We start from the raw sequence: 17046 nt of genomic DNA, 5'->3' as shown, positions 1-17046 counted from the left end.
CAAAACGTCTCCATCTCATATCTTCACTTTTGTTTCTCATACAAGTATGATATTAATTTCTAACTCTGAGTGGCAGATGCCTCCCAGAGCTATAAAAACGATGGCAGAATGAAGGGCAACATTTGCTGGGCACTCCCCGGACGCCTCTTTCCATTTCACCAGTCACACCACAGCAGCAGAACAAATATTGCAGGGCTCATGCACAGTTCCATAACTAATGCAATAAATGACAGGGGCCTCCCACTCTTAGCAATTCTCATTTAGAATGTGATTGTCCTCTAAAATGTTTATTCCCCAATTCTTGGTGTCATGAATTTATTTACGCAAAAGCTTCGGGGAACCTGAAATTCATTATGGCATATCCTCCATTTACAGCTCAGGAAATGCTGGCTCTAGTCATCATCTCCCCTCTATCAGTTTAATCTGAACATAAATACATGCATTTGCTGCAGGAGTCACTAATGTGAAATTGTAAAATTGTCAGAGTAAAGCCAGAATTCCTGATGGAGAAGTGTATTCCATTTCTTTCTCCTTACTACATGAAGGATTGCCTAAGTCTGGTTATTACCTTTCTTCTTGAAAGAAGTGGGAAAACCAGTACCCTCTGATGCAAAGTTATGGATCAGAGGACACACCCACCACTGATGACTTCAGCCAGAAGCAGCTGAAAAGGGCAGCTCAGAGACGTGTGATCCCTTGCTTTAGGCTTGTGGAAAGCTCTGTGGGACAGACACATCTACCTGCATGGCCTTCCAGGAATAATGACTTAGACGCCTTATTTGTTTTCCTCTCATTGGAAGGGAGTTCTGGAAAGTAGAACTAAAACTCAGGGCATACAGTCTTCATCAATAACCATTCAAGCTAGAACCTGGGCTGCCTCAATGTGGCTAGCTCATTGCCAGTGGACACTGATGCTGTAAAGAAGTAGAAAATACATGAACATCAGGTGATAACTCAAAATTCCATCACATTCAGCTCATAAACATTGAAGTTGTCACTAACCACCATGCACACCTTTTTTTTTTTTGAGGTGGAGTTTCACTCTTGTCCAGGCTGGAATGTAACGGCGCAATCTCGGCTCACTGCAACCTCTGCCTCCTGGGTTCAAGCAATTCTTCTAGCCTCCTGAGTAGCTGGGATTACAGGTGCCTGCCACCACACCCAGCTAATTTTTGTATTTTTAGTATAGACAGGGTTTTACTATGTTGGCCAGGCGGGTCTCGAGCTCCTGACCTGAGGTGATCCTCTTACCTTGGCCTCCTGAAGTGCTGGGATTACAGGCATGAGCCACTGCATCTAGCCTAATCACCATGCATATCTTATCTTGGTGAGGTTTTCCTGAATTTAGAGGGAAATTGATGCCACAAGAATCTAGTTTCTTGGGAAAATGAGAAAAAATAAACAAGAATGTATGTTGTTTTGTTTCTCTTATCTTTCCCATCTTCCTCTTCCTCCTCTCTCTTTTCCCCTCCACCTCCTTCTTCTTCTCTTAATTATCTCACCTCTTCCAAACCTAGCTTGGGATCTAGACATAAATTTTGCACTTAAAGTTTCCTAAATAGGTTTTCTGAACAGCAAACACCTATTCAAGGGTTATGAAACTTACTTCCTAAGGGAAATAAAACCATCCAGTAAGCCTTTACAGGTACAGTGATGAAAGGGAAACATCATCATCACATTGTCATCATCAAATAATTGTAAAAACAATAATAAACATGGACCATGTCTCCTCTATTCATGGCTGTCTTAGTCTGCTTGGGCTGCCATAACAAAACACCATGAACGGAGTAGCGTAAACAACAGAAATTTATGGTCTCACAGTTCTGGAGGCTGGGAAGTCCAATATCGAGGTGCCAGCATGGTTGGGTGTTGGTGAGGGCTCTCTTCCTGGATTGCAGATGGCAGCCTTCTTGCTGTGTCCTCTCATGGACATGAGAGAGAGTGAGAGCAAGCTCTCCCATGTCTTTTTATATGCATTTTAAATTTTTATAGATTTAGGGGATACAAGTGTAGATTTCTTGCATGCATACATTGCATGGCAGAGGAGTCTGGGCTTCTCTCCATCACTTGAACAGTGAACAGTATACCCAGTAAGTGATTTTTTAACCCTCACTCCCTGCACACCCTTCCACCTTTGGTAGTCTCCAATGTCTATTATGTGTCTCCAACGTCTACTATACTTCCATGCTTATCTGGTGTCTTTTTTATAAGGACACTCATCCCATCATGGAAACCTGAGCCTCACAACCTCATCTAAACTTTATTAGCTCTGAAAGGCCCCATCACATGCAGAGTTAGGGTTTGACCATATGAATTTTAGGATGAAACAATTCAGTCAATAGCAACTGTCATTCCAGGTACAGGATGGTGACTGGTGTATAATACATGATGATCATTATTTTGAATAAATGAATGAGTGAAAGATGGTTGCAAACTTATTTTTTTCTCTTTCTTTGATAGATGTAAATCCGTGTTGGGTTGTTTTTTAGTAACTTAGCCACCCCACTACTTCCTCTTTTTTTGAGACTGAGTCTCACTCTGTCTCCCAGGCTGGAGTGTAGAGGCACAATCCAGGCTCACTGCAACCAGCATCTCCCAGGTTCAAGTGATTCTCATGCCTCAGCCTCCCAAACAGCTGGGACTACAGGTGTGCCCCACCATGTCCAGTTAATTTTTGTATTTTTAGTAGATACAGGATTTTGCTCTATTGGTCAGGCTGGTCTCAAACTCCTGGTCTCAAGTGATGCACCCACCTCAGCCTCCCAAAGTGCTGGGATTACAGGCATGAGCCACCATGACTGGCCTACTACTACTTCCTTTTAAGCCTAGGAACTCTTTCCAAAACTCTCTCCCAATGAGAGGAAATACATTGAGATGTGTAAGACAAAAATGAGGTGAAAGCTATTGTCACTGGCAGGCCATGCAGGTAAATGTGTTGGCTTCACACAGCTCTCCATAAGCTCGAAGCAAGTAGCCTATCAGACTTCTCTGTGAGCCCTGGCTTTTCCATTGCTTTAGGCAAGTCCTTAGTTGCATTTCCTCTGATCTTCCTGCTGCCGCTTCCTAGACCTTCCTTCTCCCAGTTCCATCCACCATCTAATTCCAATATTATGCCCATTAAACTTCCAGTAATTGCACCTGTAACAACTGTGGTGGCTCCATTTTTCTGATCAAACGCAGACAGGTACAATATCCTGAAGAATATTTTTGTTGAGTTTGTTGTGTCATAGTTTTGTTTTATCAGAGCCTTCAAAAATATTATCACTCATAGAAGTCATCCTGCCTCAGATTTTTGTACGACTGTGTCAGTGAAGAACACAGGATGAACCAAGTTAAACACGGAATAATCCTGGCATAAGCAGGTGTGAAACGAAAGTAAATCTTGGGACCCCCAAATCACTAAACTAAAAGGAAAAGTTATCCTGGGAACTGCTTAGGGCAAACCCGCCTCTCATTCTATTCAAAGTCATCCCTGTGTGACTCCCCAGACACAAATGCCTATCTGATTGCTCCCTCTCTGCTATTGTTTACGTAAAAACGCAGATTCACTGAGCCAGACTAAACTGTGTATTCAGTGGAAGATTGATCAAGCACTCAAAAGAATGCAACCTTTTGTCTCTTACCTACTTCTAACCTGGAAGCCCCCACTTCGAGTCGTCCCATCTTAACGGACCTAACCAATGTACATCTTACCCATATTGATTGATGTCTCATGTCCCCCGACATGTATAAAAGCAAACTGTACCGCCCGAACACCTTGGGCACACGTCTCAGGACTTCCTGAGACTGTGTCTTTAACCTTGGCAAAATAAACTTTTTAAATTGACTGAGATCTGTCTTAGATATTTGGGGTTCACACAAGTATAAACAGGAAACAAGTGTATTAATTGGAAATGTTTCCAGGTGCAAGGCACAGAAGATTCAGCCAACAGGTCCTTAAACCATGAGGATATGTGTGCTGGATGTGGTGGCTCACACTGTAATCCCAGCACTTTGGGAGGCCGAGGCGGGTGGATCATGAGGTCAGGAGATTGAGACCAGCCTGGCTAACACCGTGAAACCCGTCTCTACTAAAAATACAAAAAATTAGCCAGGCGTGGTGGCGGGCGCCTGTAGTCCCAGCTACTCAGGAGGCTGAGGCAGGAGAATGGCATGAACCCGGGAGGTGGAGCTTGCAGTGAGCTGAGATCACGCCACTGCACTCCAGCCTGGGCAACAGACAGAGCAAGACTCCGTCTTAAAATACAAACAAGCAAACAAACAAACAAAACAGGAGGATATGTGTGATGTGATTTCCTTAAGAAGACTGAGGTACATTCAGAATGGGTTTGTGCATTAAGGCTTAAATTTGTGTCATCTTTCCAAAGCTCACTCCCAGAACAGCCTCTAAAACATGATGGGAAGACAGAGGCAAATGATGAGCTTTCTTACATTACAATTATTATCAAAGAGGTAAACATTGTTCAGAAGGCACAGAAGGTGTTACCAGTGGAGGGTGTCCAGGTTCTTGGAGTCTTAAAGAATTGGACAAAACGCACAAAGAAAGCAAGGAAAGAATGAAGCAACAAAAGCAGAGATGTATTGAAAATGAAAGTACACTCCACAGTGTGGGAGCGGGCCCAAGCATAGGGGCTCAGGGCACCGTTACAGAATTTTGGGGGGTTTAAATACCCTCTAGAAGTTTCCATTGGCTACTTGGTGTAAGTCCTAAATAAATGAAGGGGATGAAGTAAAGTTACAAAGTCATTTACTCAGCCTATGCCCTGTGGAGATAATATTTCCTATCAGAGCTGATGTGTAAATTGGCCTTATGTTCCCTGCCTCCAGACCCTATTTTCCTGCCGCAAAGGTATTTCCTAATATCTAACTGAGTAAAACTGAGTTACCTGCCCCATCCCTGAACCAGTCATTGACAGGGGAATGGAATGACCTCCACTGGATTAGACCAATCATGAGCCATCCCTTGGGATGGGGTGAGGGTCTACAGCTGCCTATCATGGTGGACTTCCAACCTGGTCAGCCACAACAGGGGAGATTGTTACCATAGGACGTGATTCTAAATGACACAAAATCTGCCATTTAAATTACACTAAATTGTATGGAGACTAAGGGATTCCCTTTCCACGAGCTTTGGGTTCTTCTGGCTGTTGGGTTTTGAAGGGAAGGTGAAGGCTAAAAAAAGACAGAGAGAGAGTTGGCAGCTCTACAGCAAAGCAGATTTTTTGGCCAGCACAAGACCTGCAGGGGTGAGGGACCAGTTAAATGCCAGCGCGCACTGCTGCTGCTGCTTACAGGCTGGGGTCATTTATAGGTTTGGCGGGGGGAGGTCTGGGCAGTATGGCTTGCTGCCCAGCAGGATATTGATAAGTTGTTCCTATGATCAGGTGGTTTGGCCTTTTCTCCTGTGGGATGTGATAGGATATTCCTTAGACCTTAGCCCAGCAGGATATGGTGGAGACTTTCCTTCAGTTAAGCCTTTGCCTGGCAAGGTATGATCAAGATGTTCCTGTCCTTGTGGTCAGGTGGTTAGGTAGGATGTTTCTCATGGTCTGAGCCCCCATGGAATGTTTCACTCTCATCAGGGTCTGTGAAATGGCAGGGCTTACAAAATGCTGCAGTTTGGACTCTCGCTGGCTACATCGAGAATTCTGTTTGATGCTTTATATCTGAAAATTCTCCTGATACTACTGAGTCTTCCTTTCTGACCACCTCTCCGGCCCCCCCAAAAAAGCAGAACTCAGACAGTAAACCTGAAGCACACAGTGGTATCCAGGTAATGATATTTTATGCTTATCTATGGTATTTACTTCCATAATTACCTTTTATTTTTGACAAGTGATAATGGTTTTCCATTTATCATGTTGGTATAGTTTCCTGTTAGAAAATCTTTTCCAGATATATTTAAGTGAGATAATACTTTTAAATTAGGTAGATTAAGTAGATAATCTACTTAAGTAGATAATAGTACAGCCATTATAGTAATTGTAGGAAATTTTATACGAATATTTGAGGATGGGGGTTGTGGCTCACCCTGGTAATCCCTGCACTTTGGGAGGCCGAGGTGGGTGGATCATTGAGGTCAGGAGTTCAAGACCAGCCTGACCAACATTATGAAACCCTGTTTCTACTAAAAATACAAAAAAAAAAAAATTAACCAGGTGTGGTGGCAGGCACCTATCATCCCAGCTACTAGGGAGGCTGAGGCAGGAGAATTGCTTGAACCCAGGAGGCAAAGGTTGCAGTGAGATCATGACTGGGCAACAAAGCGAGACTCTGTCTCAAAAAAAAAAAAAAAAAAAAGAATACTTGACAAAAGGCTGAAAATTGGAAAATGCTATTTAAAGCACAGTAGGAGAGAAGGTTGAGGAGAGACACGGGCCGACAGTGCAGCTAGACCCATACGGGAAACCAGAAAGCTGCCTCCAGATTAATTTATAAGGCAAATTATGTAAACATAAACCCTGCGCCAGGTCTTCCTTCCTCAATCCTTCCTCGCCGCTCCACAATCAATCCCCAAACACCCACATTGTTACAATTTTAATCATCAAAATATCGTGTGGTTTCAAAGTTTGTTTGAACCAACAATGCCATTTGTTATTAACTGCTGCCAAAATTACCATTGTTTCTGAAAACATCCTGATTCAGTTCAGTCATTATTAATCATCTATTGATTTCTTGTTTTTATATATGAAACTACAATGACTGAAGAATTCATAGGCTGATGTTTTTGTGTACATAACATGCACATCTACATACACACACTGTCAATATTTCACACCCAGAAAAATCTTGTGCTTCACCCTGTGTTTTTAAAATAGCCTCAGAGGAATAAAAGTCTTGATTTTGGATAGCACATATTGTAACGATGTTTTTCAAAGGGTGCCTGCTTCACTGGTGTTGTACAATATGACTTTAGGTGACACCCAGACAGTGTTAAACAACATAGAGTCACATGGGAGACATTTTATTTCATTTTCCATCTTCATTTCAATTCTCTCTCAACCCTTCACATTACATTGAAGAGAAAGTCTCATTTGGCAGATGAAATATCGTTAACACCTCTAGCCCTCCCTGTTTTCCTTTTAATCAAAGGCAGCATGAGGATCAAGCTCAGCCCCTTTGGAAAGCATCAGAATCTAATAGCAATGGGCATTTTTTACTTTCACCAGTCAGATTGCTTAACTACAGTTAACAGTTGAATGACGCAGATGATGAATTAGCTCTCACAACCAGTAGTTTGGAGACAGTAGTTTAGATCCCTTTCTCAGGGATCTAAGGCTCTGTCCATGCAATTCTTCCAGACTTCTTTAGACAGAAATTGCTGCCTGGGTGCCAAATACCAAATCTATCACTCTCCCAAGCAAGAAGAAAGTGGGGCAAGAAAAAAAAATCTTTTTTTTTTTTGAAAGCTCTATCTTGTTTTTCTTATGAGTTTTTTTTCTTTCGATGTTTATGTTGGCTTGTCTCCTTCCTCTTATTTGGGGTTTGTTGTCATTATTGTTGTTAGTTTGTTTGTCCCCATCCCCAAAGCATCACCTCTGACTTCCCCTTTTGCCTCATTGGCCACCATCAGGTCACATGCCCATCTTTAGCCCAATCACTGGCAATGGGGAGTGGTAACACGTGTCTGACTCAGACCAATCAGGCTTCATTCCTTTTGACTGGGGATGGGATACCCAGCTACTCTCAGCACAAAATTGAAATTGTTTGACAGGAAAACGGAAAAATGGCTTCTGCTTGGGCAATGAATACAGTCAAACACAATTGTTTATATGCACTATTTTTCAGTTTAAATTCCATGTATGACAACAATATAAAACAGAACTGTAAGACCATCAGAAGAGACACTACAATGCGCAAAGGTGGTGTGTGGTGATGCTTGGCACTGAGTGGATCTGGCTAAAGTATTGGATAGGATTCTTGGATGGCTGACCCTAGCTGTGTATATTATATTCCATGGGTGATTTGTGCAGGGTTGTAGTTTGTCAGAATAGCCTCAGGACCTAGGAGAGATAGTAGAGTAACACTTAATGCTGTTCTTAGTTTTGATCCTGTCTCTGCCAGAAAGACACTCAATGAGTGCCAGATAAAGAAGCATCTCTTCTTCCCAGGCATAATTGGACATGTGGGAACTGGCAATTAACATTCAAAGTGCAGCAAAAGTAAGCTGTCCCTCAGGGCAAATCACAGCACAGCCACTCATTCTTATAGTGAGGAGATGCTGAGGCACACCTCTGCACGTCTCAATCCAGTTTTTATGTTTCTCAACTTGGACCTAAGATTTCATGCAAAAGGCTGAGAATCTGTTGTTCCAAAAGAATAAACACACTCTGGTTAAGGAAGAGTATGACCAACTGCCCATTAGCCAAAACAAACTAAAGTTTCCTGTTAATTTTTTTTCTTTTCAAGTAAGACTGTTGAGAATTCAGAATAGAAGTGCAGCAAAATCGTATACCCTTCTAATTGACAAATATTAATTCTCCATTAGTTACAATTTGAATTATTAAAATATTGAAATCAAATATAATAACTGTCATATATAGTACCTATGGTATTCGAATAAAATTTTAAAACATCTAACCACACTCTTTTTTCCCCCAAATACCTTTTAAATCACTTGATACCTCAGCGCTTTGGGAGGCCGAGATGGGTGGATCATTTGAGGTCAGGAGTTCGAGAAAACATTGGCCAACATAGTGAAACACTGTCTCTACTACAAATACAAAAATTAGCTATGTGTGGTGGTGCACGCCTGTAATCCCAGCTACTTGAGAGGCTGAGGCAGGAGAATTGCTTGAACCTGGGAGACAGATGTTGCAGCGAGCTGAGATTGCACTACTGCACCCCAGCCTGGGCAACAATGACATTTTGTCTCAAAAAAAAAAAAAAAAAAAAAAAAAAGATAAAATAAATAAATAAAGAACTTGATAAGATTAAATTGTCACTATCTTATCAGCTCAGTATAAATGTGGACCTGTTTATTTATCCCTTGCAAGGGCTGGCAGTACTTCTGCACTTTTGTCATTTGATACTATTAACTTGGAAATATTTTCTTCGCTTACCAGATATTTTCTTAATTTATACCTTGTCCTTGTCCAAATTATCATAAATTTCAAATTAAGGGCATTTGAGTTAATGAGATTTATGAATCACAAAGGGGTTTTAGAGATCAAAGGATGGTTTAATCAGGTCTAGGTGTATGTAGGAAGCTCTTTCTTTGCCTCTTCTCAGTTGTTTTCCTTTTTTTTTTTTTTTTTTTTCTGATACACTCACAAATTTGAGAGGATTTCCGAACTCCTTTGTCAAAGACGTGTAACTAAACCCTGGTCACAGATACCTGTGGAGACATCTCTGGGCACATCTGTGAGGGGACTCTTCCGTAATTAATGAGACGCACACGTAGAAACTTGACTTTGTTCTTCTTTTGAACATGGTTGTGTGAACACAGTTGTATGGTTGTATGATGCTAGGAGCTCCGGCAGCCATTTTAGGGCATGAGATGACAGTATAAGGACCAAGCCAGTAGGCAGAAGAAACTGGAACGGGGGATGGAAAAAGCCTGGGTGTTGGAAGACACCGGAGAGTTTCTGAACCAAACACGTGGATGCGTGCCTTTAGGCATCTTATTGTAGGAAAAAATGTAACTTGGACTTGGAAATCCTCTACTTGAGTATTTTTTAGTTGGCAATAACACAAGGTCACATTGGAAGAGGGTTTCCAATGAAACTGATTTTCTAAAGCTGAAGTTCCAGAACCTATAATACATGGACAGAATATATTCTGGGTTCACATGTAGGATTCCCAGAGGCCCTACAATTTTTTAAAAAATTAATAAAATATAGAACATTTCTTATTGTTTTAGCACAAAATTGACCTTAGCATAACTACTAGTTCTTTGCCACTGTAAATATCAGGCACTTGTCCATGCATGTGTGAGTATTGATTTATTTCATGGCACAAACTCAGCAAAGTGCACAGACCTCTCCGTTGCTTCTATTCAGCATTTTAGAGCTCTGGGCCAGACATGCGAGACAGACAGTTTCAATAAACAAAGATTGATAAATGCAGTCAAAACCATCGGGATCTGGAATAGATTTATGGAGGTGGGGAAGTTTGGCTTATTTCTTTCTGTTTCCAGTGAAAACACAACTTTCTAATGCCACAGTATTTTGGAATATCTCATAAGAAAAATATAAAAGTACCTTAGTTTTGGTAAGTGGCCTTAGAAAAATCTCCAAACTATATTAGCAAACTGAACATATGAAAATTATTTTCCAGTTCAGATATATCAATTTCCCCCCAAAAGAAAAACAAAAACCAAACCAAGCTGAAACTGAGCTTCCTCCATATTTTCCATGATTTTATTGGGCTTGTAAAAAGTAGAGGTTTTATGAAACTGTAAGACCATGGCAGATGGAGAAAGTATAATTTAGGGAGATTAAATGAGCTGGATTTTATATGCCTCCAGTATTTAAGGCATTGAAAAATATCTAAATAATTGGAAAATGATGCATTGTAGACACCAGGCTATTTCTCAGCTGAACAGCTAATAATCACTCCTCACAGTCTTCCAGATGTGTGTGTTTCCTCTAATAATGAGGAGTTAAAAATAACACTCCTGATTCTTCCTCCAAATGTTGATGGGCAGGTCCCTTGCCACCAGGCATTCCGCAAGAGGGAGAGGGGTGCAGGGATCTCAAAAAGAGCCCCACAATAGAACAAATGTGCATGTTCATCACATTATTCAAATGTAATATTAATTATTTCAGAACTTGCTGCAAATGTTCCCAAGCCCGGCTCATGATAATGAGCTCCTGGGCTTTTGTCTTACAGCTCACTGTTAACGTCATGCTAAATGGACTGCAACTGGACATGCTGCTTGGATGAATATTTATGTGCTGGAATGTTGTTTGATCTGGGGTCTCAGGGCCTGATGACATAGCTCATTTCCCTTCTCCCCTCCCCAGCTCAGCAGCTCCTTTCTCATCCATTTTTCTGGGGTAAAATGCATGGTGCTGGCATAAGCTTCTGGTGCTACAATGAACGTTTATTAGTTCAAGGGACTGACCTTAGGGTTTCCTCTACTTTACACATATGGAATGACTCTAATACTTACTCCAGCAACTGCACTTTGTGGATGACACAAGGAAGGGGACTGAATGGTCTCTGGCACTACATTTTATAGCTGTAGCAGCAGCCTCATTCTCATGACCCAAGGGCAGTGGTAGACTTCCCTGTGGGATTATTGGAATGAGCCATGGAACGGAAGGCAGGCTTGGATCCTAATCATCGTTCTTCCCTCAATTTACTGAGGGTTTGTGGGCCAGTTCCAATGGCTAGGGTTCTTATCTGCAAAATGAAACACTAATATTCTGACCTAACTGCCTCCAAGGTTCTTGAAAAGGTAAAATAATAGGACCGTGGGAAGTTATTTCCCAAAATAAGTAGCACCTGCAAGTTTAAGTCAACATCTAACCCCATCAATTGTGAGGTCACAACAGGAAGGCAGAGGTCAAACCCAGCACCACGCTTTGACCTCCCAGGGACACAGTGGGTAAGAGAAGAAACCATGGAGAATTATTTAACAGCTGGGACGTGGTCAGTTGTACAATATCTACTCCAATTTCCTCCCATCTTTGAGGTGACTGATAAGAATGCCTTGTGTGTCACACAGGATCATAACACAAACTTTCTTCTGTTTCCTGATGCCCCTCTCAAATTTCCTCAGTAGGGGCAACATCACCCTTTTCCTATATAAATTGGCTTTTCTGCTCATGTTTAAATAATAGGCCATTGTGTAGCAAACAACTCTATTACAAGTTCTGTCTTTTGCCCTAGCTCCTGGGAAGTAACCACTAAAGTCTTGAAATGTCTTGAGCGATTGAAGGACCTTTATTTTTCACACCTGATGCCTTATGCTGATATGACTCAGCAGGGGATGGCAGGCCAGAAAGACCAAAACTATGCCCTGAGGTTTGAGTTTCTGAGCCAGGTGACATCATCCCAACCTCCAGGGAAGGAAGGGGGCCGAAAACTGAGTATAACCATGCGACCCAAGGTTCAATAAATCATCTCTATGCAGTTCAGCCCCAACATAAACTCTGGACATTGCAGCTCAGGCGAGCTTCCTGGCTGGCATCACTGTGTGTACTGTCACACATCATAGCCTGAAGGCGGTAACACTGTCAAGGCCTTCATGAGGAGGGGACACTCGAGCTTCACCTTGGACCCCTCCCTATGGGTCTCATCCTTTGCTTGGTTCTATATTTGCATCATTTCACTAAAACAAAACTGTACTCATAAAGATAGCACTTTTCTGAGATCTGAACATCATCCTAGTCAAGTGTTAAAATAGAGGATGGTTTACGGAAACCTCCACGCTGGCAGTTGGTGTCAGAAATGTCTTGTGGGATCGTCCCTCAACCTGTGCGGCTGGCCTGCCTCTTCACATTCACCCATGGCCAGCTTGGTTAATGAACACAATCTCACTGTCCCAGATACAGATCCAAACTATGTTCTTGATTTAACTGCAGACTTTCTCCCCTTACCTAGCTTGGCCGGCCTCTGCCTGGGAGCTTCTGGTGTGAAAGGGATAGAGGGCAGGTAAGGGATTAGGGAAGGTTGTACCTGAGCTGTTAATTTAGTAAAAGAACATCATGCTCTCCAATCCAGCACGTGTTCATGTTGCTTCTGTGATCTTGTCAGGAGATTCCTGTTGGGCTAAGTTCATCTCTTGCTGCTTCCATGACCAACGTGAACACATTACTGGTCCAGCAGGTCACTAGCTTCTTGTTTGCTAACCCATAGAAATCTCTACCTCATTCTCCTTCCATGCATTGCTGCATTCATGCAGACACCTTATCAGACAGTCTCCTGGGAACCTCACTCCAATTCTCTCTCAAACCTATTCTAGAAGCCCAGAACTAATTCATTGCTCTGAGACAATAGTCTGTAGCTGAGAACTAATGACTGGTGTGCAAACTAATTTGTGAGAGGACAGCATGCTATTAAGACACATATTATAGATAAGGAATGCTGTCAACATTAACTTCCCATTGATACAGCATAAAAGCCATTTCCCCCCAAGAGCCCAGGTACGATTAGGTAAAGTGAAAGTGTGTATTGTTCACAGGGTTTTATAACCATTTCTTTCTTCCTGGTTTTGATCTTTTCTGTTACTTAATTTTTCACTTCCAGTGCCTGCCTTTCCCATGTCTAAGAGTTTGCCTAAATCTCCAAAGATATGTGAGGCCTGCCTAGAACATCATCTTCAGGAATGCTGGTCCTTCAATTTGTTTTTTGAATTGTAGTTTACAGTGATGAAATTGAAAATAAGGCTCTGCATGAAAGCTAACTGTTAAAATGGTGTGGGCACAGGAGCAATCAACACAAACCCCGCAGTAATCCCAAACCTGTGCTAAGAGGGACACCTCCATCCTTCCAAACCTGTGCTAAGAGGGACACCTCCACTCTTCCAAACCTATGATAGGAGGGAGCACCTCCACCCTTCCAAACCTGTGCTAAGAGGGAGCACCTCCATCGTTCCACTTGGCAACCCTACATCCTTCCGTGCAGCATTGGCTCATGGAGTTTTGCACAATGCAGCTGTGAGGTGGCAAACCCCACGCCATTGCACAGCTGTGCTGGTGGAGTCTTCAACAACAGAGGAATGAAACAAGAGTGCTGAGTGATGGGTGGTGTGTGCTCACAGAAGCCAGCTGCCCTTGCCCCACTCCCACCCAAAATGTTTACCTGCATGGGAAATGCCTGCACTGCATCTGAGTACCCAAGAAACCCGGGATATAAAGAAACTTCTAAAATGGATCTGAAAGAAGGAAGACCCCTCCCCTGTAAGGAAATGAGAGAGTTTGGAATTAAGTGCCTTATACAGGCAGTGTCTACACTTGCACATTTTTGATATTTCATTTGGTGGGTCAGATTTCATCATAAAAGTGAGGAAGTGTTTAACTCTAAATTTGCAATAAATTATAAAAGTTATGAGTGTCTCCCTGTTTTTTTACATGACTTTAAGCCAAAGAAATGGAACCGTGTCAGGCCAATGGTGATCTAAGCCATCCTAAAAAAAAATGTAAAATGCTGTTAAATGAGTAGAGGAGGCAGTCTCTCACCAACCCTATGTTTCAAATTGTTCATCTCATCATATAGCACTTTAATTCCAGTGACTAAAAGGGCTGCCTCTACTGTTAGCTTCTGCAGAGATGATCCTCAACCTAAAATAAAATTAAAATATTTCATCTAAATAAAAAACCCAAAGCAACAGTTAATGCCAGAGATATTTTCAAGCTCTCTTAAAACACAAAGATTGGCTTGTTTTTCCTATGGATAATATCCCAGCCTCCTTAGGGTGAGAGGAAAATGTCCCTGGTGGGTTTGGAAACCCCTTGGGTTGTTAATTCCCATCAAGAAAGTATTAGTGTCCTGCTGGTTTCCAGCTAGGGGAGGGGTTTACATTAATGTATTTTCTGTACTTTTCTATATATTTTAATTTTTCTAAAAAACAAACATCTCCTACCATAACCTATATAAATTATCTAAACACATAAATAAATTTTCAGTAACTGTTAAGAACTTCAGTATCAAAATATTTTCAATGCCGTGTTTGCATTTTGCAAATAAACTTCCAAACACAAAGTGTTTTTCTTTTCTGAATCTTATTTCAAAATGTCTCTGTTTCTTCTTTTTTTGAATCCAATTATACTAAAAGCTATACACACACGCTGAGGTCTGGGAAAAACTCTCGGTGGCCAGCAGCTTGGTTCTCCTGTTTTCTGGTAGAAAAAGAACAGGATGAAGCTATTAGGGAAAACAGTGTTTTCTGTAGTTGTGGGAAGTAATGCCGATGGGGAAGAAGGGGCTCGTAAGTATGGGAGAGCATTTTGCCTCCTATTCTATTGACTCTTTGAAGCATGCAAGCACGCTGCTCCACAGGCTTAGCTGCACAGACATGCACTACCCCATTTACTCATGGGCTGCCTGTGGGGCTTGGAGAAAGAGCAGGCTTGGCTTAAGGGAATTACTGAGACACATCCAGCTATTCAAACCCTGGGTTGCCAAGATTTCTCTTTTCATCCTGAGAGCACAGAATAACATTTGCTACAACGTCAAAGGTGATGCTGGCAGTTTTGGGAGGTGCAGAGATGGCTGAGAGTCTGCGGGGTCTTGGCAGGTGCAACCAGTCTCCCAGTTGAGACATCTACAGAAACCTTCAGAGAGGAGCACAGAATCCCGAGTCATTTTGCACTTTGCTTATGTCTGAGTAGGTCTTCCTGTTCTATAGCATCAGCATCCCAGGAAACTCGGACCCATATAAATCCCTCCCCTCAATATGCACACATGCAACACTTAAACACACAAACATATACGCACATACAAACATACAGATGCATGCGCATACACACATAAAAACATAATACACATAAGACAATCATCCAAGCACACAGGCACATGCCATACATAATACATAAATGCACATACACACAACCACACACACACAATACACATACAGTTACCATATGCACACATCCAAGACATACACACGCATACACACCATATATACACACATACATAGACACCCACATAAACATACACACACACATGCATGCACACATCTAAGCCATGAATAAATACAGCCCAATAGTGGAACACGGATCACCATCAAGTAGACACGGAATATTAACTTTGGCTCTGAGTTTCAGTCTGGTTTGGCCCCTGAACTGGGGTGTAAGAAATACTCTACCTCTTCCTTTCTTTAACACTATGGGATATGCATCTGCAAATACCATTGGGCTGGATACCACGAGAATAAATAAAATGCTTCTTGAAGGTAAAATTTCTAAGTGCCTTTAACACTTTTAAGTTCACATTTATCTTTTCAGATTTATTAAAAATCATCAACTTCAAATTATTTGGGTGGAAACATTGCCAAATCATAGAGATGTTTGCTACCACCTCCACGCCAAGCAGCTGGGTAACTAGAAGTGCAGGATCAGCTTATTCACCTCTGAAAGCCTGCATGCAACCACTGAGGTCACCCCTATTTTTTACATAGTTCTACTTGGTGTATGGAACCCCTGGAAGAATATGTGAAACCTCGTAAGGCAACCAGCACATGCAACAGAATGAACCGTCTCTTTCCATCCATCTGAATGCCTAAATGTGGCCTCTGATCCCTTCTACCAAGTCCTAAGCTTGGGAATGGAGGACAAGGACAGGGGCTCTTTCCCATATCATAATATGCTTGTGAATGGCTAAAATTACAGGGCTGAAATAAGTGTGTGTAATACAATAATCGCACCGAATGGAAGAATGCTTCACTGTTTATTTTCATGTTTCAATATATGACACCCTGTGGTAGAAAGATGTCCTTATGCTGGAACATAAAGTCTTTTCATTGCTGAAGTAAGTCCAGGAAAAATAAAATCACAAGGAAAATAGAGAAAGACTAGAACGTGCCAGTGATACCAGCAACCATCCCAAACGTGGGCCAGATATTTAAATGCAGTGCATTTTACCTTGTTCTTTCGAAATGCCTCCTCCCCTTTCATTTAAATATTTCAGAGTTCGATAGCTGTGCATTTAAAATCTACACCTTTGCATGCTTCTACTTTAAAGCATCCTTGTTCCAATATACATTTTAGTGTTTCAATATTCTGTATCCATTACATAAATGAAACTCTATAGTCAATATTTTAGCATAACATTCCACTATCCTTTTAAATTAGTACTCTTTGTAAAGTAGAGAATATGTGTTATATTAGTCAAGTGTGGTTTTAACTGGGGAAATGGCTGTTTAGATTGGAAGGCACATATGCTATGCTTACACAAACAGAGAAGGGGAGGATTGAGACTATTAAATGAAGAGAAAAGGATGGTTTGAATGCTGTGTCGAGATGGGATGCAATTATTCTTCCTATTGCTAATGGACTTGGTCAACCCTGATGGGCCCAGCCTGCATTTTTTATTTGTTTTTTCTTAGTTTTATTTGTTGTGTTGTGTTTTATTTCATTCCCATCTTTATTGAATATA

At 41.6% G+C, this 17046-nt stretch overlaps 1 long non-coding RNA gene across 1 annotated transcript in view; it reads right to left on the bottom strand.

Annotated features, from left to right (window-relative positions):
* The window catches only part of LOC135966354 (uncharacterized), a 137786-nt gene that overhangs the window by 114348 nt on the left and 6392 nt on the right, over positions 1-17046 (bottom strand). The window lies entirely within an intron of this gene.

The sequence above is a fragment of the Macaca fascicularis genome, chromosome 11 (assembly GCF_037993035.2).
Source record: "Macaca fascicularis isolate 582-1 chromosome 11, T2T-MFA8v1.1".
In the NCBI taxonomy this organism is placed as follows: Eukaryota; Metazoa; Chordata; class Mammalia; order Primates; family Cercopithecidae; genus Macaca; species Macaca fascicularis.
This window is presented reverse-complemented; position numbering and strand designations above follow the sequence as displayed.